The 24343-nt window shown below is 41.0% G+C and overlaps 1 protein-coding gene across 1 annotated transcript in view; it reads left to right on the forward strand.

Annotated features, from left to right (window-relative positions):
- The first annotated feature begins 785 nt into the window (after positions 1 to 785).
- LOC101677814 overlaps positions 786 to 24343 on the forward strand; it is a 1019668-nt gene continuing 996110 nt past the window's right edge. The window contains exon 1 of the mRNA XM_045066004.1: positions 786 to 1759. The gene's annotated coding sequence lies outside the window, so the exon portion shown is untranslated. The remainder of the gene's footprint in view (positions 1760 to 24343) is intronic.

Below are 24343 nucleotides of genomic sequence, written 5' to 3' on the forward strand. Positions count from 1 at the left end.
AATTCTAGAAGAGAAATGAGGCCTCCAGAGGCCGAGGAATTATTCACTTAACATATTCATATATTTTCTCTCCTTGCTTGTCACTAAAAGAGATATCCTACATTTTTTCCCCCTGAAAATCCCAAACTGCTTCCATGAAAGAACATTAAATGGAGTAATATTTACTATGGACCGTCATCAACCAATCCCCCTAATGACATCATGGCACTCAGATATTCTCCACAATATGACTGCTATGTGGTTAAAAAACTGCATCAGAGTAAAACTGTGAAGGGATAGAGTCTAAACCTATATTAAACATGAATGAACTGTACCTAGATCCCCGCACACATCGGTGCATGGCTATAAAACTGAAAGCATGAGCAAACTTTTTATATTATCAGGAATCCATTTATCCATAGTCCCATCAGTCAAATTCAGATACTTGTTGCCAGCTCCAAGATTTATAGGCTAGAGCTGGTTTTTGAAATTGCTTTGTATTTCCATTGAACAGCCAGGGTAGCAGCATGTTAAAATTTTGCCTTGCTCTCCTTGGAGCCTATTTATAACGCTAATTTGTCTCCCTGGACATTTTTTACCCCCCTCTCTCATTCAAATGCTAGCTCTAGGCTTCCGAACATTAACCATCCCCCCCCCCCTTTTTTTTAGCCTGAACAAAATACTGTCCTAGACAATGCCACTGCAGGACCGTGATGATTCCGATGATGATCTAGTCCTTCTAGGCAGGTTAGAGACCGTGTTGCCTTCTGGCTGGAGATGGATCCCCTGCCCTCCCCGCAGACAGGCAGGCACACACACAGAGCACGGGGAAGTACACATTTACTGTACTGCGTGCCCGCTGTCTTGAAGAACTGTAGCTAACCACCTTATTAGTATTCTTGCCTCCACCGTGTCTCACTTGCAGCATCAGAGGGCTGAGCAAAATGCAGTAGAACAGGGACAGACACAGCTCTGGCAGTCATCTCAATGCAGGCTGCCGGGTGTTGGGGGTGGGGGTTGCCGCACATGAAGATTAATAACCTTGCCGTAATCCGGGGCACCCGGCGAGCAGATACCTCTGCTGATTGACCTGCTCCCGGCTTGATGAATCTGCCCGGGGGAGAGGGATCCGGAATCTACCTGGTCCTGGCCCCCCCTCCCCCCCCCCCGATTTTGGATGTTCTTTTGATCCTACACCGATCTGGGAAGGTAACCGTGAGCCTTACCATCTGCAGCACACAGCAGCTATTGGAGGTTACTACTGACAGTTTTCATTACACTGGGGTGTGTGTGCGTGTGTGTCTGTGTGTGTGTGTGTGTGTGTGTGAGTGTGGGCGCCTGCTTTTGCGTGAAAGAGGATGTGCGAGTGTCCATGAGTGTGTGTGTGTGTGTGTGTGTGCGCGCGTGTGTTTGTGTGACAACCAAAGCAGGTATATTACCCTACAGTAGGAGATTTCAACAGCGTGAAAATATTCTCGGGGCACTTGGACTCACAGTGTGGAGCTCCCCAGCCTTCACAATCCCCTTCCTTCCCCACTCTCCCCCTTTCTCTTTTTGCCTTTGATGAGTTTTTGGCTTACTTTTTGGCGGAGTCTCTTGGACACGTTTTTGCTGGTGCTGGAAGATCAGATAAATGGAACCTTTGAAAACTGATTATTTTTCTCCTCTGTGACTTAAAAAACAAACAAACAAAAAACAAAGAAGAAGAAGATAGAGTAGTGCAAGATAAGCTAGAGGATTTTAAATTTTCCTTGGTGAACTTTGAGGATCCATAAAGAAGGTAAGTCACGGGACTCCTTAGATCTTGGTCCTTGTTTGCTTGCAATGTTTGTGCTTTCCTGTTTGTTTTCAGAAATCCTTATGCAGTTTATAAGTGCGGTTTTTAGAGCCTGTAATGCTCTGAAGAACTCAGTGTGTGGCATGTTGGGGCTATTTTCATGCCAAAGAGATTATTTCCATTTGTATAAGCATCCCCCATCCCTCTTCTCTTATTTATCTAACATTTTCACAGTGAATTCTGCTTCAGTGCAATCTGGGGGAAAAAAAAAAAAATTCCATCCTTCTCCCTCCCTGAAATACTCTCTAAATTTGAGGGGGGGGGATCAGAAAAGCAACGGTCAGAGGCTCTGAGTAAGAGGCAAAGTGTATCTGCTTAGAGATTGAGGGTGGGGGTTGGGGGGTGTAATCTGGACTTTTATGATAACTTAATAGTAGACTTTTTCCCCCCATGGTCCATACTTTATTCTGGAATAGTTAAATCTCTGGAGAGTAACGAATGTGTGGAATACAGAAAAGCTGTTTGAACAGCTCTTAATTGGAACAGATGAGAACAAAGTGGAAATTGTTTAGTATTTTGAACGTCCTTTTTTGCACGGATTCTCTCGCGATTGTATCTCATTAACCTTTCTGCATGCTCTGTCCCCTGATTAAGACTAGTGTCTCTCGTTTTGGAACATCCCCTTACCCTACGTGGTCCCTAGAGAAGGGAGTACAGTTACAGATTGCTCCTAATTGTCTACTCTTGGCTGTAAAAGCAAGCAGGCGGCATCAGAATTCAGGTGACTTTTGTCAAACATCTTCCCTAACTCTGTCCCTTTAGGGTTTCCTGGTGGTTAGCTGTACCTTTATTTATTTATTTTCTTCCCCCTTTCCCTTTCCTTCAAAGTAAAATGTAGATAGTGTTTCACCTATTTCCATCCTGAGGTGACTTAATTAAAGCAAAGTAGCATTTCACTGTGTTAGCATCTGTGTTCCTGGAGCTGTATTTTTATCTCTGCCCTGGCATCACTTAGCTTCTCCCAAGAAGTAAGAATCCCTTATAAATGTATTTCTAAAATACTGAGCCCCCCAACTAGAAACAATAGAGCTTCATTCAGTCTTCCTCTGTCCGTACATGTGGATGGTTTATCCTAAAAGGAATGGTGAGATTTCATGGAATGTTGGCCAACTCAAACTGTTGCTGTGAACATTTTCATGGAAGAGCTGACAGGTACGTTAGCTAAAGAGGCAGAGGAGCGCACAGAGAGGTGTTTCTCCAAGTGGGGAGGTCTGTGTGTAGATAGGGAGATGATGCAAATTGTAACCTGAGCTTTCTTTGGAGACAGCTGGGGGTCAGAGACCTATTGGGTCATCCAGCTCCAGAGATGCTCCTATTCAAAACATTGAGACTATTTTCTCTAAAAGGGATTTCCCCCCAATCCTGAACTAAAAACCAAGAAAGAAAGAAAGAAAAAAAAGACTTAAAGATGAGCTTATACCCTGGTCTTGCCCCTGGACTATCTGTTCTGTCTATCTGATGTTTTTGCAAAGTGGTATGAAAGAAAGCATTTAAGGAGGGCCGATGTAAGAGGTAACGCCCCCCGCCCCCCACCCCCATCCCTCCAACCCCCAGCTGCCACTTCGTACCCTCGCTGCTCCTGGTGAAGATCCTCTGGGAAAACTCTCCCGTCAATAGTCCGTATAATGTATGATCTGTCATTCTTGTCAACTATTTCTGCTTAGGATATTTTCATCGGTTACTCAGAGACTCCAGTTACATTTCCTTTATCAAAAGGGGCTTAAAAAAAATTTTTTTTTTAAATGACTTGAAACCTAGGAGAAACTCCAAATAAAATTTCATTTTCTTGGTGGAGCAAACAACCTAGGACTTGTGAAACCTAAAGGCAAATGTCCTGCATGTACCGGAAACACAGGGTACCCCTCTGAGGAGCTTGTAGAGAGCCCTGAGGCTCCCATGCTGGGGAGGTGGTGTGGGGAGGAGACGGGGAGGGGTTTGTGTCTGGGGAGAGTGGTTCCTCACACTCTGCCTCGACCATCCTCATTCCATAGGTTGGGCAGCTCCTCAGGAACCTGCAGCTTTGGGTAACCAGTGCCAGGTACAAGGGACAGTATGTTACATCTTCTATTTTGTGTGGGGACTGTTCTGCGTAAGGAGAAGCCCCTTGAAAAATGTCGTTCTGCAAGTTGGCAGTTGAATGCCTCTTCTTCCTGAGGCTATTTAATTCTGACTGCTTCTCCTCCCATTCATATTCTCACCCAGGATGGGTATATTTAGACTTGTGGTGTTGGTTTAAAGACAAAATTAATTGCAGATTATTCTCAACAGCGTCTTAAAAATAATAAGGATAACATCTTGGCTTTTGTGTGTTTGAGATTTAGTAATTGTAATGAGTGAATCTTCTAGCGATAGCAACACTTTCATTATCACTTATTTTCAGCTAATAATAGAAGTGGGGTACAAGCCAACTCAGGGTATGCTGATTTTCGTTTCTGCAATGAGCAAAGCCTCTCTTTGGTAGGTCAAGGTTTCCTGATGATGTTTGAGCAGTTGTAACTTTGCATCTTTAATAGCTTAGGTCGAGCAAAGGTACACAGCTTTCAATCAGAACAGGCTCCAGATCTATAACTTTCTTCTGTCTTTTTCCAGATTTGTTTTGTGATAGAGCTTTTTTTTTTCCCCCTTGGTTTAACAGGGTTTGTTTTCTTACATAGTTCAGAAAAGAAAAAGAAAAGGGCTGGAGGGAACTTTTTTTTGTTTCAGGACAGGTAAGGTATCAGAGTTGCCAAGGAAAAGGCTGGAGTTCCCTAGAAGAAAAAAAAAAATGCAGAGTTACTTATTTATTTTTTTTTCTATTGTAAAAGAATTAATTAGGAAAGGGATGCCTTGAGTTAATTTGGGGGAGAATAAAGAAAATTCCAATTCCTTCTCTATTTAGTTCCAGTCAGTTGGCCAGCCTTTCTGTGGATCCTTGCTTGCTCAAGTGAGCCAACCAGGCCCAACATTCTCCAGTGTTTCTATGTTTTTAAGACCCAGGGCACTTAACACATGAATGGCTCTTTCCTTCTGTAACAAACAGAGCTGACAGCTGGAAAGTCAGCTACTGAGGATCTTTAAAGGAAGCCAGAAAGCTCACCCCGGGAAACTAAAGAGAAAAAGGGAGCTCTTGCAGCTCTAGCCCCGGAGGTGGGTGAGGACCCGGTGGACTGAACTTGAAGTTTTGATTGCTGAGTCATTACAACAGCCTGGAGCTGTGTGTTAGCTCCACGGACAGATGCTGACTTTGGGGCTAATGCTAATAGAACAGGCTCCAGCATCCGCCTACAGCAGAAAGTGCACAGTCCTGGGATGAAGTAGATATGGTCTCTGATGACCCATGTGTGCTTGTCTACCTATGCTCTTGTTCTTGATCACTTAAAAACAACTTTTCATGGTTCCCCCATTGCATCGTGAAGGAAAAGATGGGTTAATTAAAGTGCAACTAGAACAGGGGCATTACAGTGGACTAAATCAATTCACATAATTATCTGAATCCCCATTTGGGACCACTCAACAGTCACAGATAGAAGAGGGGTTGTGGGGTGAGACGAGGGTTAGAGAAGAAAGGCCTTGGTTTGAGAATTAGGTGTCAGTCAAACATTGACAGTGCTGCTTGATGGTCAGTAAGTCCCTCAAAGTCTCAGAACTCTGATATCTTCCTATACAGTTTAGAAATGTACATCCCTAACTTAGAGTGTCCTCATGAGAATTATGGTGAAATAAAATGATCTGTGATTGCACATTGCTGTGGAAATGTAAGAGACTATGGTAATGATGACTTCAGATTTGTTCTAAGACTACAAAACAGTTTCTTCTATATGATTTTCAATTGATTAAAGAACTGATCTTCCTGATGGGTGGACAGTATTTGTGGTGTTAAAATTGGGGTGTTTCACAAGTGTGGCGACTGTACCTCATCTCAGGAACTTCTGTGGAACACTCTTGGTTGTGGATGTGTGTATGTGTGCACGCATGTGCATATGAGCTTACATACATGTGCCAGTAACTGACCAACCTATGGATGGTATAACTTCAGATTCATGAAAAATAGAAATGGGATGACCCTAAATGAGTGTTGAAACAAGGATAAAGAAAGACTTGGGCATTTAGCCTTTTCTCCGGGAATACCCAGATCATTACAGGGTTTGTGGGTTCTAGAAAACTCTAGTCCACAATGAGGCTGTTGGCTAGAATTTGAGTTAAACTTGGAAATTGTATCAATAGAATATTTATAACAACATAGGTCATGTTGATGATTGTCACACCAAGTTATGTTTGGGGGACAGATAGGCCAGGGCTAAAGGACTGAGCTAGAGATCATTTTGACAAGAAAACATGTTGGTGATGAGCACTGGCTTTGGAGTTGGACAGACTTGGGGATGGATATCTAATCTTTGGGAGCCTCAGTTATCTCATCTGTAAAACAGGGACAATCAGTCCTTCAATGAGCCTCCATGATGTATGAATAAATGAGCATATTTGCACTTAACTCTTGAATAATGTGGGGATTAGGAATGCTACCCTCTAGGTATTAGAAAAATCTCCTATAACTTTTGACTCCCCAAAACTTAATAGCCTCCTGTTGACCAGAAACCTTGCTGATAACATAGTAAATGAACATATTTTGTAATATGCAATATATACTGCATTACAATAAAGTTAGCAAGAGAAAAGAGAATGTGTTTAAGAAAAGCCTAGGGAAGGTCTATTTACTGCACTGTATGTAAAACACCCAGGTCTAAGTGGACCCGCACCTTTCAAACCTGTGTTGTTGAGGGGTCAATCGTATAGCACTTGGTAAAATCCTTAGCACAAAACTGGACCTTTATAAGTAGTTCACCTCTGTTCTCTCCCTCTTCCTTATCTGGCTTAAGAATTCGGAAGACCACTCTAATTTAGTATATTTATGTAACTTATGTGGGTAGGCAAAGCCCCAAATGTAATCTGAGAGCTAAGTAAAATGGGAGAGAGAGAACGATATTTCTGTAAATTAGCTCATTTCATGTACCATGATTTCATCCGATCCTTTCTCAGAGCAACCAAAGTGCCCTTTCCAGATGTCACCTCACTTATGCTCAGAACTTCCAAAATGATACTGAATGTAAGTAGCGAGAATCCTGTGCATCTGTCCATATGTGGTTGCAGAAACACAATTCACATGTCAGCAAGTGGTGTTAACACTGCTCTTTATCTAACATCTCGTTTTGTTCACAGCCAATGAAAGGATGCATGTTTATTAAACACCTACCAGGTACGAGCACTGCGATCACTGCTGTGGGGAATCTAGAAGGCTTCTCCCTGTTCCTGCTTCTTTGCTGCAATTCCTGCATTTGTTTGCTGGAATTACATGCTGTAGTTCTAAGGCTATCCCCTGGAATCAGGACTTGATAGAACCGCATTAAGATTGCCCTGCACGAAGATGACCTCTGCGGGGCTGTGTCATTGTGTGTGACCTTTATTTAGTTCAAAAACATAGTGCAAAAGATGTAGAAATCCTTGCTCCTGTTGGAGCTGAGCTGAGCCGAGCTGTCAGTGAGGAGTTCAGTTCTGCTTTGCTAACTCTGCACGGCTGGTACCACTTGACCCAGGTATTTCTGTTCTGCCAAGTCAGCCTTTCCCTAGGCACGAAGGGAGCAGGGTTTTGTCCTTCAGATCGTGGGTTTTTCTATCCTTATAATGAATGGGTAGAGCCTGTTTTATGGCTTGTCGAAAAGGAAGACAAGAACCATGTTCCCTGCATTTTAAGGCTCCATCTCTTAAAATCCAAATCTAGTAGAGTAAGAAAGGGACAAGGGATGTCATTTGGTCAAAATAGTAAATGCTTGAGGCTGTGAGAGAGGCCAGGAAACTTGCATCAGGATTTGTGGTTAGAGCAGGCCACCGAACTAAATCAGTTCCCTGGGTAATATACTGCAGGTGTGCACTGAGGGGATATCATAAATTATAACTCATTCTCTCATAGTCAACAAATAGTCTTTGTGCCAGACCCTGTGCCGCATAAGTTATGTTATTTATACTTCTCAAAGAAAAGTAAGACTGCCTTCCCATAAATTTAAAAATTCCTTTGCCCCAAATTCTGACTGACTTCATTTCTTTGCCCCAAATTCTGACTGACTTCAAAGCTCTATATAGTCTTTCTATGTATACATAAGGATGCATATTCTATATATACCATATTGATTTTTTTCTTAAGTTTTTAGATTGCAAACCCAATGTTTCTTCACATAAAGCGTTGATTGGGGACAGTCGAGAAGTAAGTCTTCTTTAAATGCAAATCAAATAATCTTGCTGTCATGATAGGGCTCGTTCCATCAGTGGAAGGATGTGATCTTTGTCTCTAAGGGACCTCTGAAGGGCCACCTCCTTAACCAATGGGTTCCTGATAATAATAAAACATCAATGCTTTGAGGTAGAGCCCAACATTGTCAATTACCTGCATCTCGGAACATTTGGTATCCTGTGCCATATTGGCCATTGGTAATGGCAAAAGTAACTAGAGTTAGAGGATGTGGGACAAAGAAATGAGGGTCCCCTCTGTAACATTAGATCATAAGTAGCATTGGACAGTATTTGCAGAAGGCACATTATGGGTATGTCTCTCAGTGTTTTTCTACTCATTAGTTAGGTAACTTTGTATGGACTACTTTTGTAACTTTTTTCCTCTTAGCCTGTGTGGTTGTTGTAAAAAGGACCTAGAACAGAGGCTGTAATTTAGTTGGTGTTAATAAAAAATATATCCTAATATTCACTTAAAATGATTAGTAGTAGTAGGATTTAGGAATCTCCGTTTCTGTATAAACCTTATACTCCACAGTGCCAGAGGTTATTAAAATTGTTACCTCACATGAATGAACAGAAAAGTGAATATCCAGGTCTATCTGACCATAAAAATATGAATTAGAGGAGGAAAATTATCTTTCAGCAGTATTGATGTCAGTGGGGAACATGCTGATGGAAAAAGTGATTTGGCTTGGAGCATTCAAGGAGACTCGAGAAACAGAACCAAGTCAGAACTTCATGTGCTGAGGAATTTTCCCTATTGTTTGATTCTAACATGCTGTGAGCTTGGGAATGTCACTCATTGCTTGTCTATAAACAGGAAAAAGGGTCACATTTGAAAGCTTTCTTGATAAAGAAAAGTGGTAACAATCTTCCTTTGACTTTATGCTGTCAAAGAAAAAGAAAATTTCAACTCTGCCTTTTCCTTCATCTCTGCAAAATTTCTCTAGCTTTTGTGTATAGTGTAAGTATATATTTTAAACCAGTTTTTGGTGTTCTAGCTCCTCCTTTTTAATATATATGAGCAAACCAGAATTCTGTTTGGTAAGCCATTCCAAGATGGGAGATTTAAATTTTCGTTTAGAACGTCTTGATATTTTTTTTCTTTTTTTATATTCATGATGTGGATAACAAGTCCCAGAGTCCCAGAAACAAGGCCAAGTGAGCACACAATGGTTCAGGGTATACTTCTTTGGAAAAATATGTTTGGAATTAAAAATTTTGACCATACATGCCAGGAACCTTGTGGGCCCTTAATGTGGAAGAATCATGTCAGTAATTTTTTTTTTTTTTTTTGTACAAATGGAGACCAGTGTTGGGATAACAGTAAAAAGTTTGAGTAATCACTTTAATAAAGCAGTTTGAACAATCACTGTAATAAAGGTGATGTTGTACCTGAAAAGGAGTGAGTGATTGGTGATAAAAATAGTGGGTGGACGAACTAACTTTTTTCCTGTTGGGGGCATTTCGTACGAATAGTGACAAACATTCGTACGTATTTCGTACGAATAGTGACAAACATATATACTTAGACTATACACAAAAGCTAGATACACACAAGCAAAAAATTCCACTCACACTTATTCTAAAGGAAAGCCATGTTTATATGTGACTTTGGCCCAAGATCTTTCTTCTACTAAAGAATGTGGACTATAGTAAATATTAAACATTTTATCAATTAACTTGCTCTGAATCCAGTGCCCCAAGTAAGAACATATATACAAGTAATCTTAAGTTTTTCTAAGTGTCTCTTGACTGCAAATACTTTCATGAATTGGTATCTGCCTTGTTCACAGATGGCTGAGTTCTTGTGTTCTTCTGGTAGATGCTTACCTCCTTTATCCTGTTCCTCTTCTTTGACTTCTCTTGCCTCACTGCCGTGATTCTACTGGATGCTTGTTTGCCCCTTCAAGTTCGATTTTTATGTCTCCCATCACTAAAGGCACTGGTGCATTTTTTTCCCCTAAGCTTTCACTGAATGGAATTCTATATTTCTTATCTGGTGCATGTTTTCTTCCCCCAAGACTCATTTGACTGGAACCATATATATAGTATTATATGTTATATATCATTATAATATTTATTTTTTTAATAAAAGATTTTATTTATTTATTTGACAGAGATCACAAGTAGGCAGAGAGGCAGGCATAGAGGGAGGGGGAAGGGGCTTGATCCCAGGACCCTGGGATCATGACCTGAGCTGAAGGAAGAGGCTTAACCCACTGAGCCACCCAGGTGTCCCTATAATTATAATTTTTACATAACTACTTTATATAAAAATTATATATTTTTTCCTACTCCATAATCTCAGAACTATGACCTTGATCTAGATTAAGGTCACTTTTGCATAAGTAAATCAGAGTTCTCAATGAATGCTTTTGTGGGTAATATCCTTTCACATCTGTGGTCACTTCAAGTGGTATCATTTCTTGATGTGTTTATTGAATGCCTGCCACGTTCACTATTATATCAGTTAGAGTGTGGAACACAAAGTTGTAAGCAAATGATTTTTCCCCTCGAATGTGTTAATATATTATCGCTAATGTTACATTAGGAAAAATGAAATTAACTTGCTAAACAAGGCAACATCGAGTTCAGAACCAAAAAATGGAGTCGATATGAATGATTTACAAAATATAGTTATCACTGGGGAGCTTGTGGTTGGGGAATTTTAAGGAGGAAAGCTGAACTTGGGTTTAACCTGAAATATAATGTGAAGTGACCATTTTTCTGAAGAAGAAATGGAAGAGATTAGGACTTCCCTGTGGAAAACTAAGGAAATGTCCTCAGTAAGTAGTTGGTGGGTCCTGTAGAAGGCCTTGGGGAAAAAAAAATCACAAAATTAACACAGTAGCTATCCTACATTTTAACACTATGATATTTTCGGCGTGATGCTAGGAACTTCAGTTGTGAAAAGAAAGTATGAATGATTCTCAGGGTAGGGATGAGGAAACTCAACCCCGGACAACCCCTGAGGTGCTCAAGGTCATGAGACCCTACATGCAGCTCCTAATGTTTGCCGAGATGCCTCTGACTTTAGAGCCCACTTGATTCTTCCCATTCCGGTCTTTATCCTTACAAACCCTTACAGCTATACAGTATTCTCTACTTTCCCCTACTGCCTTTCAAATTGTTCTATACGCTTCTGGGTGAAAACCACTTGCTATACCTTTTTTTTTCTTACCTTAATTTTCCTGGAATCTTTTCTTCCAGTGATTGCCAAAAAAAGAGCTTGGAAACAAAGATAGATGTAAAGACTCCTCTCTGGCGTCCTCACTTTCTCTTCCTTATCGAGATCTGAGTGTGTCCCTTTTCTTTTTTCTGGAAGGGGAGCTAGTGCTTTATACAGATGGTCTGTCGGACAGACAGATGGTCCAGACTTCTCTAATGGTATGTTCGAGAGAGAAACATGTCTGCGAACTGCCAGCTCAGAATGGAATGGCACTTCACACAAGCACGAAGAGTTGATAGAAGAAAGTGTTCTCTGACCTTCCAGATTTGAGCCCCATTCCTGAGTTTGGAATTCTTAGAGATAGGAGAGAGACTTCCTGCTGTGAGTAGATGGCACTTTGTTTTCCTCTCCAGCCAGAAGGCTTATGGTTCCACTACAGTAAACTCGGAACTTTACCAGAGGGTTTCATCAGGTACCATTTTTCTTGGTTTAGGGACTGGGTCTCAGATAAGGATCCAGGAGAAGCCAAGGGCAGACTCTCTGAAGTTAGTCCACTGTAATTCTGACCATGTCACTGGAAAAAGAGTAACAGCAGAGGGTTTTGCCTATCAGTGGAAAGCCACTAATCAAATTGATTCCTTGATCATTACTATCAATCTCTGTGGGGCTGGTATAGACTGCCTGCAGAGCTTTTGGCTAAATAACCCCTTGACTGTCTCCCCTGATGAGCGCAGAGCTAGGAAATTTGGAAACCGAAAAATGGCTCATTTCCTCTTCCTATCTGGGATCTGAGAGCTGCTCCAGAAAAACCAGCCCTCCCCAACATCTGTTTTATACCCATGCTACCTCCCATAGTGGCTAGTGATTTGAGGGTCCACGGTAGAAGGAGATCTTTCCTCTTCCTTACTAAGCGAAGGCCACCGAAGATGCAAGAAAGTCCTGCCCAGCAACAGCTCCCATTTCTGACATTTGCTCAGACCACCTTCCCACCTGCTGGCTTGCTAGGACTTCCCCATTTCCTGCTTCCTTCCTTCCATCTTTTTCAGCTCCTTCAGTCTTCCACTCCAGATCCAAGTTTTCTAGCATCTACCTTGGGCTTCCCTCCTTCTGGCAACATCTTTGCTTTCACATCTGTATCCTTTGTTCTAGTCTCCTCCTGCACACTTCTAGTTTCAAGCAACCTAGGGTTTCAGATGAGGAAACCTTGCTTCCGCTTGCCCCAGCTTGCTATACTGAGGGGCATTTACTCAACCCTCCAGCCCTCTTGCTGGGCACGAGGAGCACATGCTCCCTTGCCGTAATGACTCCCAGTCTTCCCAGCCTGCAAACCCTCATTATGGATCTGCCAACCATCTCCTTTATCTGTCCTTTGGTGTAAGCATCTTTTAAAAAGGACCATATTACCTGCCAAATTGGGATAATGATAACAACTCACATTTATTCAGCATTTACTCTGTGTCAAGAACTTTATATTCATTTAAAAAAAATTGACTCTTCCTCCCACCCTCCCCCCCCCCCCAACAAAGAAGCTGAAGTACATATTATGCAACTTTTAAAAAGGGAAACCTTTAAGCTCAGAGAGGTTCAATAAATTGCCAAGGTCCCATAGCAGAGATCTGGATGAATCAAGGATCCCCATCTGGGAAATATTATATAGAGTGCTGCCTCTGAGTTTTAAAAAATATGTAATACTTGGGCGCCTGGGTGGCTCAGTGGGTTAAAGCCTCTGCCTTTGGCTCAGGTCATGATCCCAGTCCTGGGATGGAGCCCTGCATCGGGCTCTCTGCTCAGTGGGGAGCCTGCTCTCCCCCCCCCCCCCCGCCTGCCTCTCTGCCTACTTGTGATCTCTTTCTGTCAAATAAATAAATAAAATCTTTAAAAAAATATGTAATACCTTTTTTTTGGAGGGGGACTACATGGGATTTTGTTTGGGTATGTAAGAAAAAAGCTTTGTAAACTCTAAAGCTCTATGCAAATGTTAATTGTTACTATGTTCCACCCTAAAATTATTTACGGATGACACTGCATGTATTTATATAGCTCAGTATAACAGCTGATTAAGGAGCAATCATTTCTCAATTTTAAAGCAGAAATATTGTGGATGCCTATGAAATAGAGCTCTGAAAACAGATGTGTGCGGCAGCCTGGTTGGTGTGTCTGGTGAAATACAGTAGAACCTGACTAAATTACACTAATGAGTTGGAGACCCATTACAAATTATCACATTTGCCCAATTAGTGAAGGAGTAACATAGAGAAAATGACTACTAAGGGAGCAAAGCTGATACAAAGGAAAGACAAAACTTCAAGGAAGCCTGTAAGATGGTAACACACATCCCACCCACGCGCAAGCACACACCATGCAATAGGTAAAGTTGCTCACGTTATCCTGAAATCTACAAATATGCATACAGTATGTATTCTTGTGTATATATGGACTGCCAGACTCTGTTGCCTCCCCCCGAATTATCTCAGTCTTATGAGAGAATAACGAATGGCAGCTCCTTATTTCGAGGTTGCCTCCCAAATGTCTATGTTTCTCCTGGATTTGAATTTTGTTACATTTATAACATCACTGTAAGGTAGATTGTGGTGCTACATTTAGTTACATTTTAGTAGATGCTTTGAGGGTTGTCTTACCAGCCTGAACACCTCAATAGGTGTTACCACCTTGGAATAATCTCTGTCATAGTACTTTAATGTGAATTTTTCCTAGAAGGCATTCTTTATGTATTCTCAGGGGGCAGGGTCCTACTTTTCGAATTCTCTTGATAAACTTATTTTGAGGGTTATCTCCCAACTTCCTTGGAATTCTAAAATCTCAATGTTTTAGAGCTCAAAGAACAATACTCTAAATCTAGATTATCTTTCACAGAGTTTTAATAGTTTCAAAATAAACTTTAATAGAATTTACACCTAGAAACCAGGCAACTGGTTAGTTGCATATTTCATTTATTTCTACAACTTACTGAATATTCTTTGCCAGCATATGAATCTTGTGTACTCTTAGTACAGACGGGTACAGGTAATAATACTATTACGTGTTATATACAGATGGTGAAACTGAGGCTCAGAACTTAATAACTCGACAGTGGTGATACAGCTAATAATTGTCAGAACAAGGGTCTGAGAAAATATGGGTCATGGTTTTTTTTTTTTTTTTTTTTGAAGATTTTATTTATTTATTTGACAGAGAGAAATCACAAGTAGATGGAGAGGCAGGCAGAGAGAGAGAGAGAGGGAAGCAGGCTCTCTGCCTAGCAGAGAGCCCGATGAGGGACCCGATCCCAGGACCCTGAGATCATGACCTGAGCCAAAGGCAGCGGCTTAAACCACTGAGCCACCCAGGCACCTGGGTCATGTTTTAAAGGCACTTACAGTCTACCAAACATACAGTCATATTCCCTGCATGCGTTATACTAAAATTATGGCTTGCAAGTCCAGATCTTCATAATTAGAATGATGGCCCACTCTACTTGCCCCCTCCCTCCATCTCTTCTCTCTTCTCTCTTCTTTTCTTTTCTTTCAACATTTCCTTGTTACTGGGCTTTGATCATATGTTTAATGTGATGTCCTTTTCGCCTTAGTTTTATTTTCGTGGCTTTAGAATTTCTTTGCACTTTATTCTGTAGCTCGGACTTACTAGGTTTAAAACCAACCATCTTCTGGTGCATGCAGTCTGGTAAAAACGTACGTGTAGTCTTCTTGGTAAGGCAGAAGGCTGTAATTGTCCTTTTTTCTGTGATTAAGAGAGAAACCTGGCCACGAGTTCCATGTATCCTGCTACGTACCTCCTTCTGCTCTGGGACTCTGATGAAGAAGTGGAGTCTGTTTTCTTCCTCCTTGAAATTGGACTCGCCCTGTGACTTGCTTTGATAGAATTTAAGAAAAACAGCATTACAACCCCCAAGGCTAGGCATCAGGAAGCCTGTAGCTTCCATTTTCTTCCCATGAAAGGAAGCCCATCTGGCTGGAGGGTCAACAGAAGAACACAGAGCCGTGATACTGTCACTTCTCCCCATATCATGTCCTCGAAGGGCAGCACAGCCTTCCGACATGTGAGTGAGGCCACCTCAGGCCTTCTAGCCCTGCCTCTTCTCTAGTTAACTGCCCCTGCCTGAGTGAATGGGGGCGGGGGGGTGGGGTGGGGAAGCAGTGAGTTGCCCATCCTATACAAAGAGTGATTAGCTCTACGAAATCTTTAAGTGTCTATGTATTGTGGATGATTTATTACGTAGCTGCCGTTGACCGGAACAAGCTTACCTATTACAGAAACATCATTCATTTCCTAAGATTTAAATTGCGATGGGAATGGATTTGTGAGTTTCCTAAATTGTTGCCTTTCTGTCTTTTTCTTAAAAAAGAGTAACCTGGTAATCTAGTGGTACAGCCATCATCTGTGAATAGCGATCTCTTCAACTGCAGAGCTGTTTATGTAAAAAGCTCTAGCTTTTGTGAATTGTCAGCTTGGCATTCATTCAGCTTCATTTTTTTTTTTTAAATGCTTTTGAGTTCTTATTCAGCAAATATTTAGAACCTACTATGTGTCCATCCTGCACAGTGTAAATAATGTAATACTCATTACGAACAGCTTCAATATAGAAGAAGAAATAAATTTCTCCCACACATCTAGGGTATTAAGTTTTACACACACACATACACACGAAGTTAATCATTCATACTCCGGCATTATGGATTCCTTCTTCCTGCTCAGATTTTTATTTGAAGGAAGAAAGAAAGTCATCCTTCCTGGACCATGTTATAATGATGATAGGTTTATTCACATGTTCACAGGTAATTCTCTCAGTAATCCTTTGAGAAAGGTGTTACTGTCCCATTTTACAGATGGGACTGTGAAGGATAAAAAAGATTACATGATGGGTTCGATGTCCTACAACTGATAGATGGAAAACACTAAATTCAAATGTGTGTTGTCCAACTTCTTCTCTCAGGACCTTTGCTTTGCGCCAGACCTCCGACCTCCAACCAGCACAGCGAGATGCGCTGGTGCCTCTACTTCATCTCCTTTGTTTTCGCGTCCAGTTTTGCCCTCTATCATTCCATCTTAACCTTAGCCCCTTCCCCTAATTGAATGGTACTTGGAATTTTACTGTACTATGTGTGTTTTTCTGTTTGTTTGTTTTTTGTTTTTGCAAGAACACAAGATTGTTGTCTAGATATGAAAACCACTTGTCTCAGCTAGGTGGTAGAATCCAGCTTGCTTTGGAAAGCCCTGGGTCCTGTGGGGGCATGGGTCCTGATTTGCTTTTATGATTCATTTATTCAGGATTAAGGTGTCAAGAGTATAAGCTCTGGGGAAAAGGAATTCCTCACAAAGCCTTCATGAGTTGTTTCTTGGGAGATAAGAAGTATTTTCTTTGCATAGCATCTTCTCCAGACATGCAAAGAAAGCGATATGGTGAACTGAAGTAAAAAGTCATACTTTTTGCCAGTTCTGAGGCAGGCATAGCTTATATACCTGAAGAATAGCTAGTTCATGGGCAGATCTAAGTGGGGGCGGGGGTTAGAGTTAAGTTAGACTACTTGCAGCCATATCTAAGGGAAAAGGATAGTACTTAAGGTAGACTTCTTGCTCTATACCAACAGACTATCCCAATTTTATTTTCTTCTTTCCATTACTGGACTTAATATTTTTTCCTCTAAAATCTCACTACCTTACTTGATTGTTGTTCTTAAACTTACGTAGCCAATGTCTATCTTCATAAACGATTTGGTTAACACAGGCTAACTGGTAAACACTCGCTGATACTTTTAACAAAGAAGATCATGGAGCTCATGTTCAACTTTATAGCAGTCTTGGTTCACTGGCTAGGAAGCTGTTGTATAAAGGCATTACTCCTTATTCCTACTTTTATTTTCTCTTCAAAGCCACTATGGTCTGTAGCTCCTGGCCTATTTTTATAAATCCTAAATAGCATTAGGACTTACAAAATTCTCTCTTGTCTCTGGAATTTATTTTTGCTTGGTTCATATTGACTCTGCTCTGAGGTTTTCCTTAGCTTTCCTGTGTTGTTTCATGTTGTAGTTACAAGTGCTTCTACTGTATACCCAGAACAAAGGAAAAGGTAACATAAAATACAGTTTGACTGTGTGAAATGTGTTTCTTTCCACTGATCAGTTTCTCCTATGCCTTTGTTAATTCTGACAATTGGTCATGCAAGTCAGAGTTGATATTGTGAAGTTTATGGAGCATCTGTATTGAAGGGGAAGAACTATATGCTAAACTAGAAAGAGCCACTTTTATTTATTTTTTTTCCTAGTGATATGTGTCTTTATTTTATTTTTTAATAATTATTTTTTTTAATAAACATACAATGTATTTTTAGCCCCAGGGGTACAGGTCTGTGAATCGCCAGGTTTACACACTTCACAGCACTCACCACAGCACATACCCTCCCCAAAAGAGCCGCTTTAAAATTAGCAACTGTTTCTTGATAATATTGGTATAGAAAAAATGTGAACTGATATGTTCATACGTTGTTGGTGGCTGTGTATGTTCATTTAACGCTTCTACAAAGCAATTTGACTTTTGATCATAGATTTGTTCATTTGCTTTGATCCCTTTCTGGAAATTCATCCCAAAGAAATATAGAAAATTCAGTATACACAAAACATGCTAATAAAATTATTTATAACAGTAAGAAAATGTCATCAACCAATATGTCAAACAAAAAAGATATGGGTAAAATAATTATACATGGATATAAGGCAGCTACTAAAATTTATAACCTGGAAGACTTTCTATAATGACAACTATGTAAAGAAAATATGCATGCATATGCAAATTTGGAAGACCGAATAGCAGTTCAGACATACCTCATTTTGTTGGGCTTTGCTTTATTGTACTTTGCAGATACTATATTTTATTTTTAACAAATTGGAACGTTTGTGGCAACCCTGTGTCGAACGCGTTGATTGGCACCATTTTTCCAACAGGCATTGCATACTTTGTGTCTCTGTCACATTATGGTCCTTCTCAATTTCCTGACTTTTTCATTATTGTATTGTGATCTGTGATCACTGATCTTCGGTCACTCTATTGTTTTGGGTGCCATGAACTGTGCCTACGTAAGATGGCAAACTGGATGAATGGTGTGTGTGTTCTGACTGCTCTACCCAATGGCTGTTCTCCTGGTTCTCCGTCCCCTCAGCCCTCCCTATTCCTGAGACACAACACTATTGAAACGAGGCCAACTAATAACCCTATAATAGCTTCTAAGTGTTCAAGTGAAAGGAAAGTCTTGCATGTTTCTTTCTTTAAATCAGAAGTTAGAAAGGATTAAGCTTAGTGAGGAAGGCTTACCCAAAGCTGAGAGCGGCAGGAAGCGAGGGCTTTGGTGTCCAGTAATTCGCCAAGTTGTGAATGTAGAAGGAAAGTTTTTGAAGTAAATTACAAGTGCTGCTCCCACAGAGCCATGAACGATAGCAAAGAGAAACAGCCTTATTGCTGATGTGGAGAAAGATTTCGTGGAATGAACAGAAGCTCGGAAGAGCCCCAACATTCCCTTAAGCCAAAACTAATCCAGAGGAATGTCCCCACTCTCGGTTGGGTCTCACAAAGGCTGAGGGAGGTGAGGCAGTTGCAGAAGAAGGGTTTGAAGCTGGCAGAGGTTAGTTCATGAGATTTGAGGAAAGAAATCATCTCTGTAACACAGAAGTGCCAGGTGAAGCAGCAAGTGCGGATGTGGGAGCGTGTAGCCAGTTCTCCAGAAGGTGTGGCTAAGAGAACCCATGAAGGTGGCAACTCAGAACCACAGGTTTTCAATGCAGATGAAACCGCCTTCTCTTGGAAGAAGATGCCACTTAGAACTTTGACAGAAGTCTATGGCCAGCTTCACAGAGTCAACAGACCAGCTGACTGTCTCGTTAGGGGTTAGTGCATCTGCTGGCTTGAAACTGAAGCTGGTGCTCCTTTACCATTTCTGAAAAATCCTAGGGCTCTTAGGAGTCAGACTAAATCTACTCTACCTGTGCTGTGTAAATGGAATGGCAAAGCCTGGATGACAGCGTTTGCAACATGGTTTACTGAACCTCTGAAGCCCACTGTTGAGACCCACCACTCAGGGAAAAAAAATTCCTTTCACAGTACTATTGCTCATGAACAATGCGCCTGGTGACCTGATGGGAATGTGTAATGCAGTTCATGTCCTATTCATGCCTGTTGACGCAACCTCCATTCTGTTACCCAAAGTCATTTTGACTTTGAAGTCCTATTCCTTAAGAGCTACATTTCATAAGGCTGTAGATGCCATAGATAGAGATTCCTCCGATGACCTGGGTAAAGTACATTGAAAACCTTCTGGAAAGGATTCATCATTTTAAATGCCATTGAGAACATTCATAATTCATGGGAAGAGGCTAAAATATAAATATTAATAGGAGTTTGAAAGAAATTGATTCCAGCCCTCATGGATGACTTTGAGGGGTTCAAGTCTTCAGTGGAGGCAGCAACTGAAGATGTGGTGGAAATAACAGAAGAGCTAGAATTAGGAGTGGAACCTGAAGACGGGACTGAAATACCAACCTCCTGATAAAATATCGACACATGAGTTGCTTCTTAGGGGTGAGCAGAGAAAGTGGCTTCTTAAGATGGGTTCTTCTCCCATGTAGATGCTGTGAAGATTATTGAAATGACCATGAATGATTTAGATTTTTATGTAAATGTTAATAAAACAGCGGCAGGGTAAGATAATGAACTCTGACTTTGAAGGAGGTCCTGCCATGGGTAAAATTCTAAGAGCATCACTTGCTAGAGAGAAATTTTTCATGAAAGGAAGAGTCAATTGATGTGGCAGACTTCACTGTTCTCTTAATTTAGGAGACTGCCGCAGCTACCCCAGCCTTCAGCAATCACCACCCTGACCAGTCGGCAGCCTTCACCATTGAGGCAGTCCCCTTTACTGGTGAAAAGCTGACTTGGTAAAAACTCAGATGATTAGCATTTTTAGCAATAAAATACTCAAAGATGTACATTTTTTAGGTGTAATACTATCACACATTTATATCTCACAGTATAATATAAATATAAATTTTCTGTGTACTAGTAAATAAAAATTCTTTCGACTTTATTGCTATACATACTGTGGTGGTCTGGAACCACAATCTACAATGGATGTCTGTATACTGAAATACCAACAGTATGGTTGAATTCTGAAATTTTATTTTACTTTTTAAAAAATATTTTATTTATTTATTTGACAGATCACGAGTAGGCAGAGAGGCAGGCAGAGGGAGAGGGGGAAGCAGGCTCCCTGCTGAGCAGAGAGCCCGATGTGGGGATCGATCCCAGGACCCTGAGATCATGACCTGAGCTGAAGGCAGAGGCTTAACCCATTGAGCCACCGAGATGCCCCTTAAGTTTTGTTTTTGTTTGTTTTTTGGTAAGATTTTATTTATTCGACAGAGACACATACACATAGCAAGAGAGGGAATATAAGCAGTGACAGTGGGAGAAGGAGAAGCAGGGTTCCTGCTGAGCAGGGAGCCTGATGTGGGGTTCTATTTCAGGACCCTTAGATCATGACCCAAGCAGAAGGCAGACGCTCTTAACTGACTAAGCCACCCGGCGTCCCTAAGTGGTTTTTATTTCTGAGGGCTGAATGTTTGGACCAGTTTATATAACTTTTGGCTACAAATAACAGTGATCTGACTCCAGAAATCTAGATTACGTGGAGTTAACTTTTTCCTACTTAAATCCAGAAATTCTAGGTGATGATTCCATGACTTAATAGTGTCAGGGCCGGGGATTCTCTAGGCATTTATCTTCTGGTTGCCCATTGAATGCTGAAGTTTTCATCTTGTCTACAATCAAGGTATAAAGATGATGGGGAAAGATACATGTTAGCTCCATCTATCTCTTTTTTAATTGGAAGGAAAAGTCTCCCACCTTCGGTCTCTGAGTGAGGACAGAGTGTAGATGGTTGCCCTACCAGGAATGGAGGCTGAAGAAAAAACATGAGAAGTGGGAAGGAAAAATAAACTTGGAGGCAACTTTGGGGTAGCCAATAAGCCATGCTGCCCACAATGGTCACCTATGTCTCAGAGGTCCCAGTGGTTCCAGTATGAAGATTTCCCTAGGCTTCCTTGCTAGAGGAAGTTCCGGTTTCCCTACTCGTGTTTGTTTCGGCCACCTTGCCTTCTAGCGATCACTGTTCTACCTTAGTCTGTAAGACCAACACAAAGAAAATCTAAAGGCTGGGAGAGGAAGTGAGTTTGAGTCTCAATTCCTCATCCAGGATGCTTGGCTCTGCTCAAAAATCTCTGCTTTCCTCAGCACATTCAGCAGGAGGCCTGGAAAAACCTTATCCAATATCGCTGACATGAATCTCCATTCCCATGTTGAGTTTCTCCAGTCATGAATATCCAATAGTCTTGACAACAAAAGAGTGAGAGCTGTTCTTCTCCCCTGCTGCCCCTGAGAAGACTGGCTTTTTAGTACTCTTATTATCTCAAGTATTATCATAACAAGTGAGTTAACTGGCATCTTTCCACTAGATAGCATCTTTGGGCTAAGAGATACAGTACTTCAATGTGTAGTGTGTGTCACTCTCCTGGTAGCTTTCAACTGATTTCTGGAGGCAAAGTTTACATAGTTCTTCTAATGTTGAGGAAAGGAATAAAACTTGGGAGGATACCTAGCTAAGATCTATAAAATATATCTGGAATAGGTTTCTCTCTCCCCTGTCTCTGGCCCCACCTGATCATGTGGGTTGACATGGTCAGCCGTGTTTCTCCCCCCTCGTTCTTGTTTCCATTTAATCTATTCTATAGAGTGGGAAGAAATAAATCGGTAAGACAAAAATTTAAGAACTTGGTGCATCTTTTTGCATTTAGAAAAAAATCGGGATCCTTACCTGTGGTCCTCGGGTATTCATTCTATAAAGGAATGAATGATAAAATAATGAGAAAAAGGAGGTCTCTGTGGCTAGAAAGATAAACTATAAAGGGTTGGTGCTAAGGTTTGAAAAGTTGAGCTGGAGCCAGAATTTAAACAGCCGTGAGTGGTGTGCTAACTGATTTGAAATATGCTTGTTTCTCTACAGTTCATCTGCTGCCATTGTCTTTCTGTGTGAGCTCCAGCAGTAGCCTACCCTGAGAATCCTGCCAGCCATTTACTTGGATAATCCTCATTGCTGGTTCCTTGTTAGTGAAGGATCTCAAATGGCCCATTTCCTTCTTTTTTTTTTTTTTTTTTTAAGATTTTTATTTATTTGACAGAAAGAGACACAGCGAGAGAGGGAACACAAATGGGGAACTGCAGAGAGGGAGAAAGAAGCTTCCTGCTGAGCAGGGAGCCCGATGTGGGGTCCAATCCCAGGACCCCGGGATCATGACCCAAGCTGAAGGTGGACGCTTAACGACTGAGCCACGCAGGTGCCCCGGCCTATTTGCTTCTCAGAGAAGCTTTCCCCATCCGTGCTAACTACAGTAGGACTCTACACGCAGCTACTCTTGCTTATATCTTCCATCTAAGTTCTTTGTTGGGTTGTTTTTGAGAATTTGTTATATATTGATTGTCTTGTATTGGGTCTGTTTATACCATGAGAATATAAGATCTGTAAGGTCAGGGATCTTCTTTACCTAGTATCGAAGTCAGTGTTGATATATAATAGGTTTACTATAAATATCTGGGTGATTATTTATTGATATGAAGATCAAACAAACAAATTTAAGCAGGTACAGAGCCTGCTACATGGTATTTTCTTGAGAATTGTTGATCCTTTTCTATCTAGTTCCCCTGCTTTGTTTCCAGGAGGCTGTGAGCTCCTCTAAGTCAGGCAGCCTGTTGGAATTATCTTTTCTTCCCAGGTCCAACATACTCTTAGCCACAATAATTCAGGGGATTTTGTTAAAATGATAGAAGTAATGAAAGAAGAGACTGTTAATAAATAGACCTTGGGTTAGGAAAAGCCAGAATCTAGGGATAAAGGGTTAGGATGGCCAATACATTCTTGGAGGTGAGTTTACAAAAGCCTTGTAGGATCTATGAATTCTTGAATCCCTGTTGAATCCCTGTTGCGGAGGACAGTTTGTGGAGTGTGTGTGTATGTGTGTATGTGTGTATGTATGTGTATGTATGTGCGTATGTGTGTGAGAGAGAGAGAGCGAGCGAGAATGGGGGTTGGGGTGGGGGTGGGAGAGAGATGTTGTGTGGTTACAAAGGAAGACCACAAAAGTTTTGGGATTAGAAAATAGTTTTAAAGGCCTAGACTCCAGACAGCTAATTAGTTTGAGACTTATCTGCATTTTTTTTTTTTAAGATTTATTTGTTTATTTGAGGGAGAGAACATGTGAGTGGAAGGTTGGGCAGAGGGAGAGGGAGAGATCTTTCAAGCAGACTCCCTCCTGAGCACAGAGCCTGGCATGGCGTTTGATCCCAGGACGCTGAGATCATGATCTGAGCTAAAATCAAGAGTTGGATGCTTAACCAACTGAGCACTGCACAAGGTTCCCCCAGAATATTATTTTGCTGGCAGAAGTCAGTTAATTCAGGGTGCTGGGGTGGGGGGGGAGGGTAAAAGTTTGTTGTCAGTTTCATGAAATCCAATCTGTTATGACCCCCGTTTCTGGAACCTTCACTAATATTTACATTTGTCTTATTATATTGCGTTTGGGAATAATGTCTTTTCTGTCAAAAGCTTGAAAATGTTTGAATATCTTAGATTAGAATGGAGAGACCTAAAATGTTTGCAGGTAACATGGTACCTTTTATTTGGTCATTTATCAGATCTTGAGATTTACCAGATCTATTGGATTATATAACTGAAACCATTATAGCAAAAATACTGGGAAATGTCTCTTCCTTCTTCTTAAGTGCTGGACATTGAAACATTGTTTCAGAAGACTAAAGTACTTGTTTTAGGGACTCCTGAAGGATGAGCAGAATTATCTTTTCAGCTCATGGGAACTATTGGTGTAGGTTGTTTGGAGATATGATGTGGTCTGCAAGGAATGATGATTTGGAGGAGAGTTTAGGACCTTAATTTAACTGGTTTTTCTTTGAAAATAGAAGTTCATGTTGTAAAACAGTCTCTCTGTGATGATTATGGCCACATATAAGATTTCTGTCCAACATTA

Source organism: Mustela putorius, unplaced genomic scaffold (genome assembly GCF_011764305.1).
Source record: "Mustela putorius furo isolate JIRA1106 unplaced genomic scaffold, ASM1176430v1.1 tig00003859_pilon_pilon_pilon, whole genome shotgun sequence".
Lineage (NCBI taxonomy): Eukaryota > Metazoa > Chordata > Mammalia > Carnivora > Mustelidae > Mustela > Mustela putorius.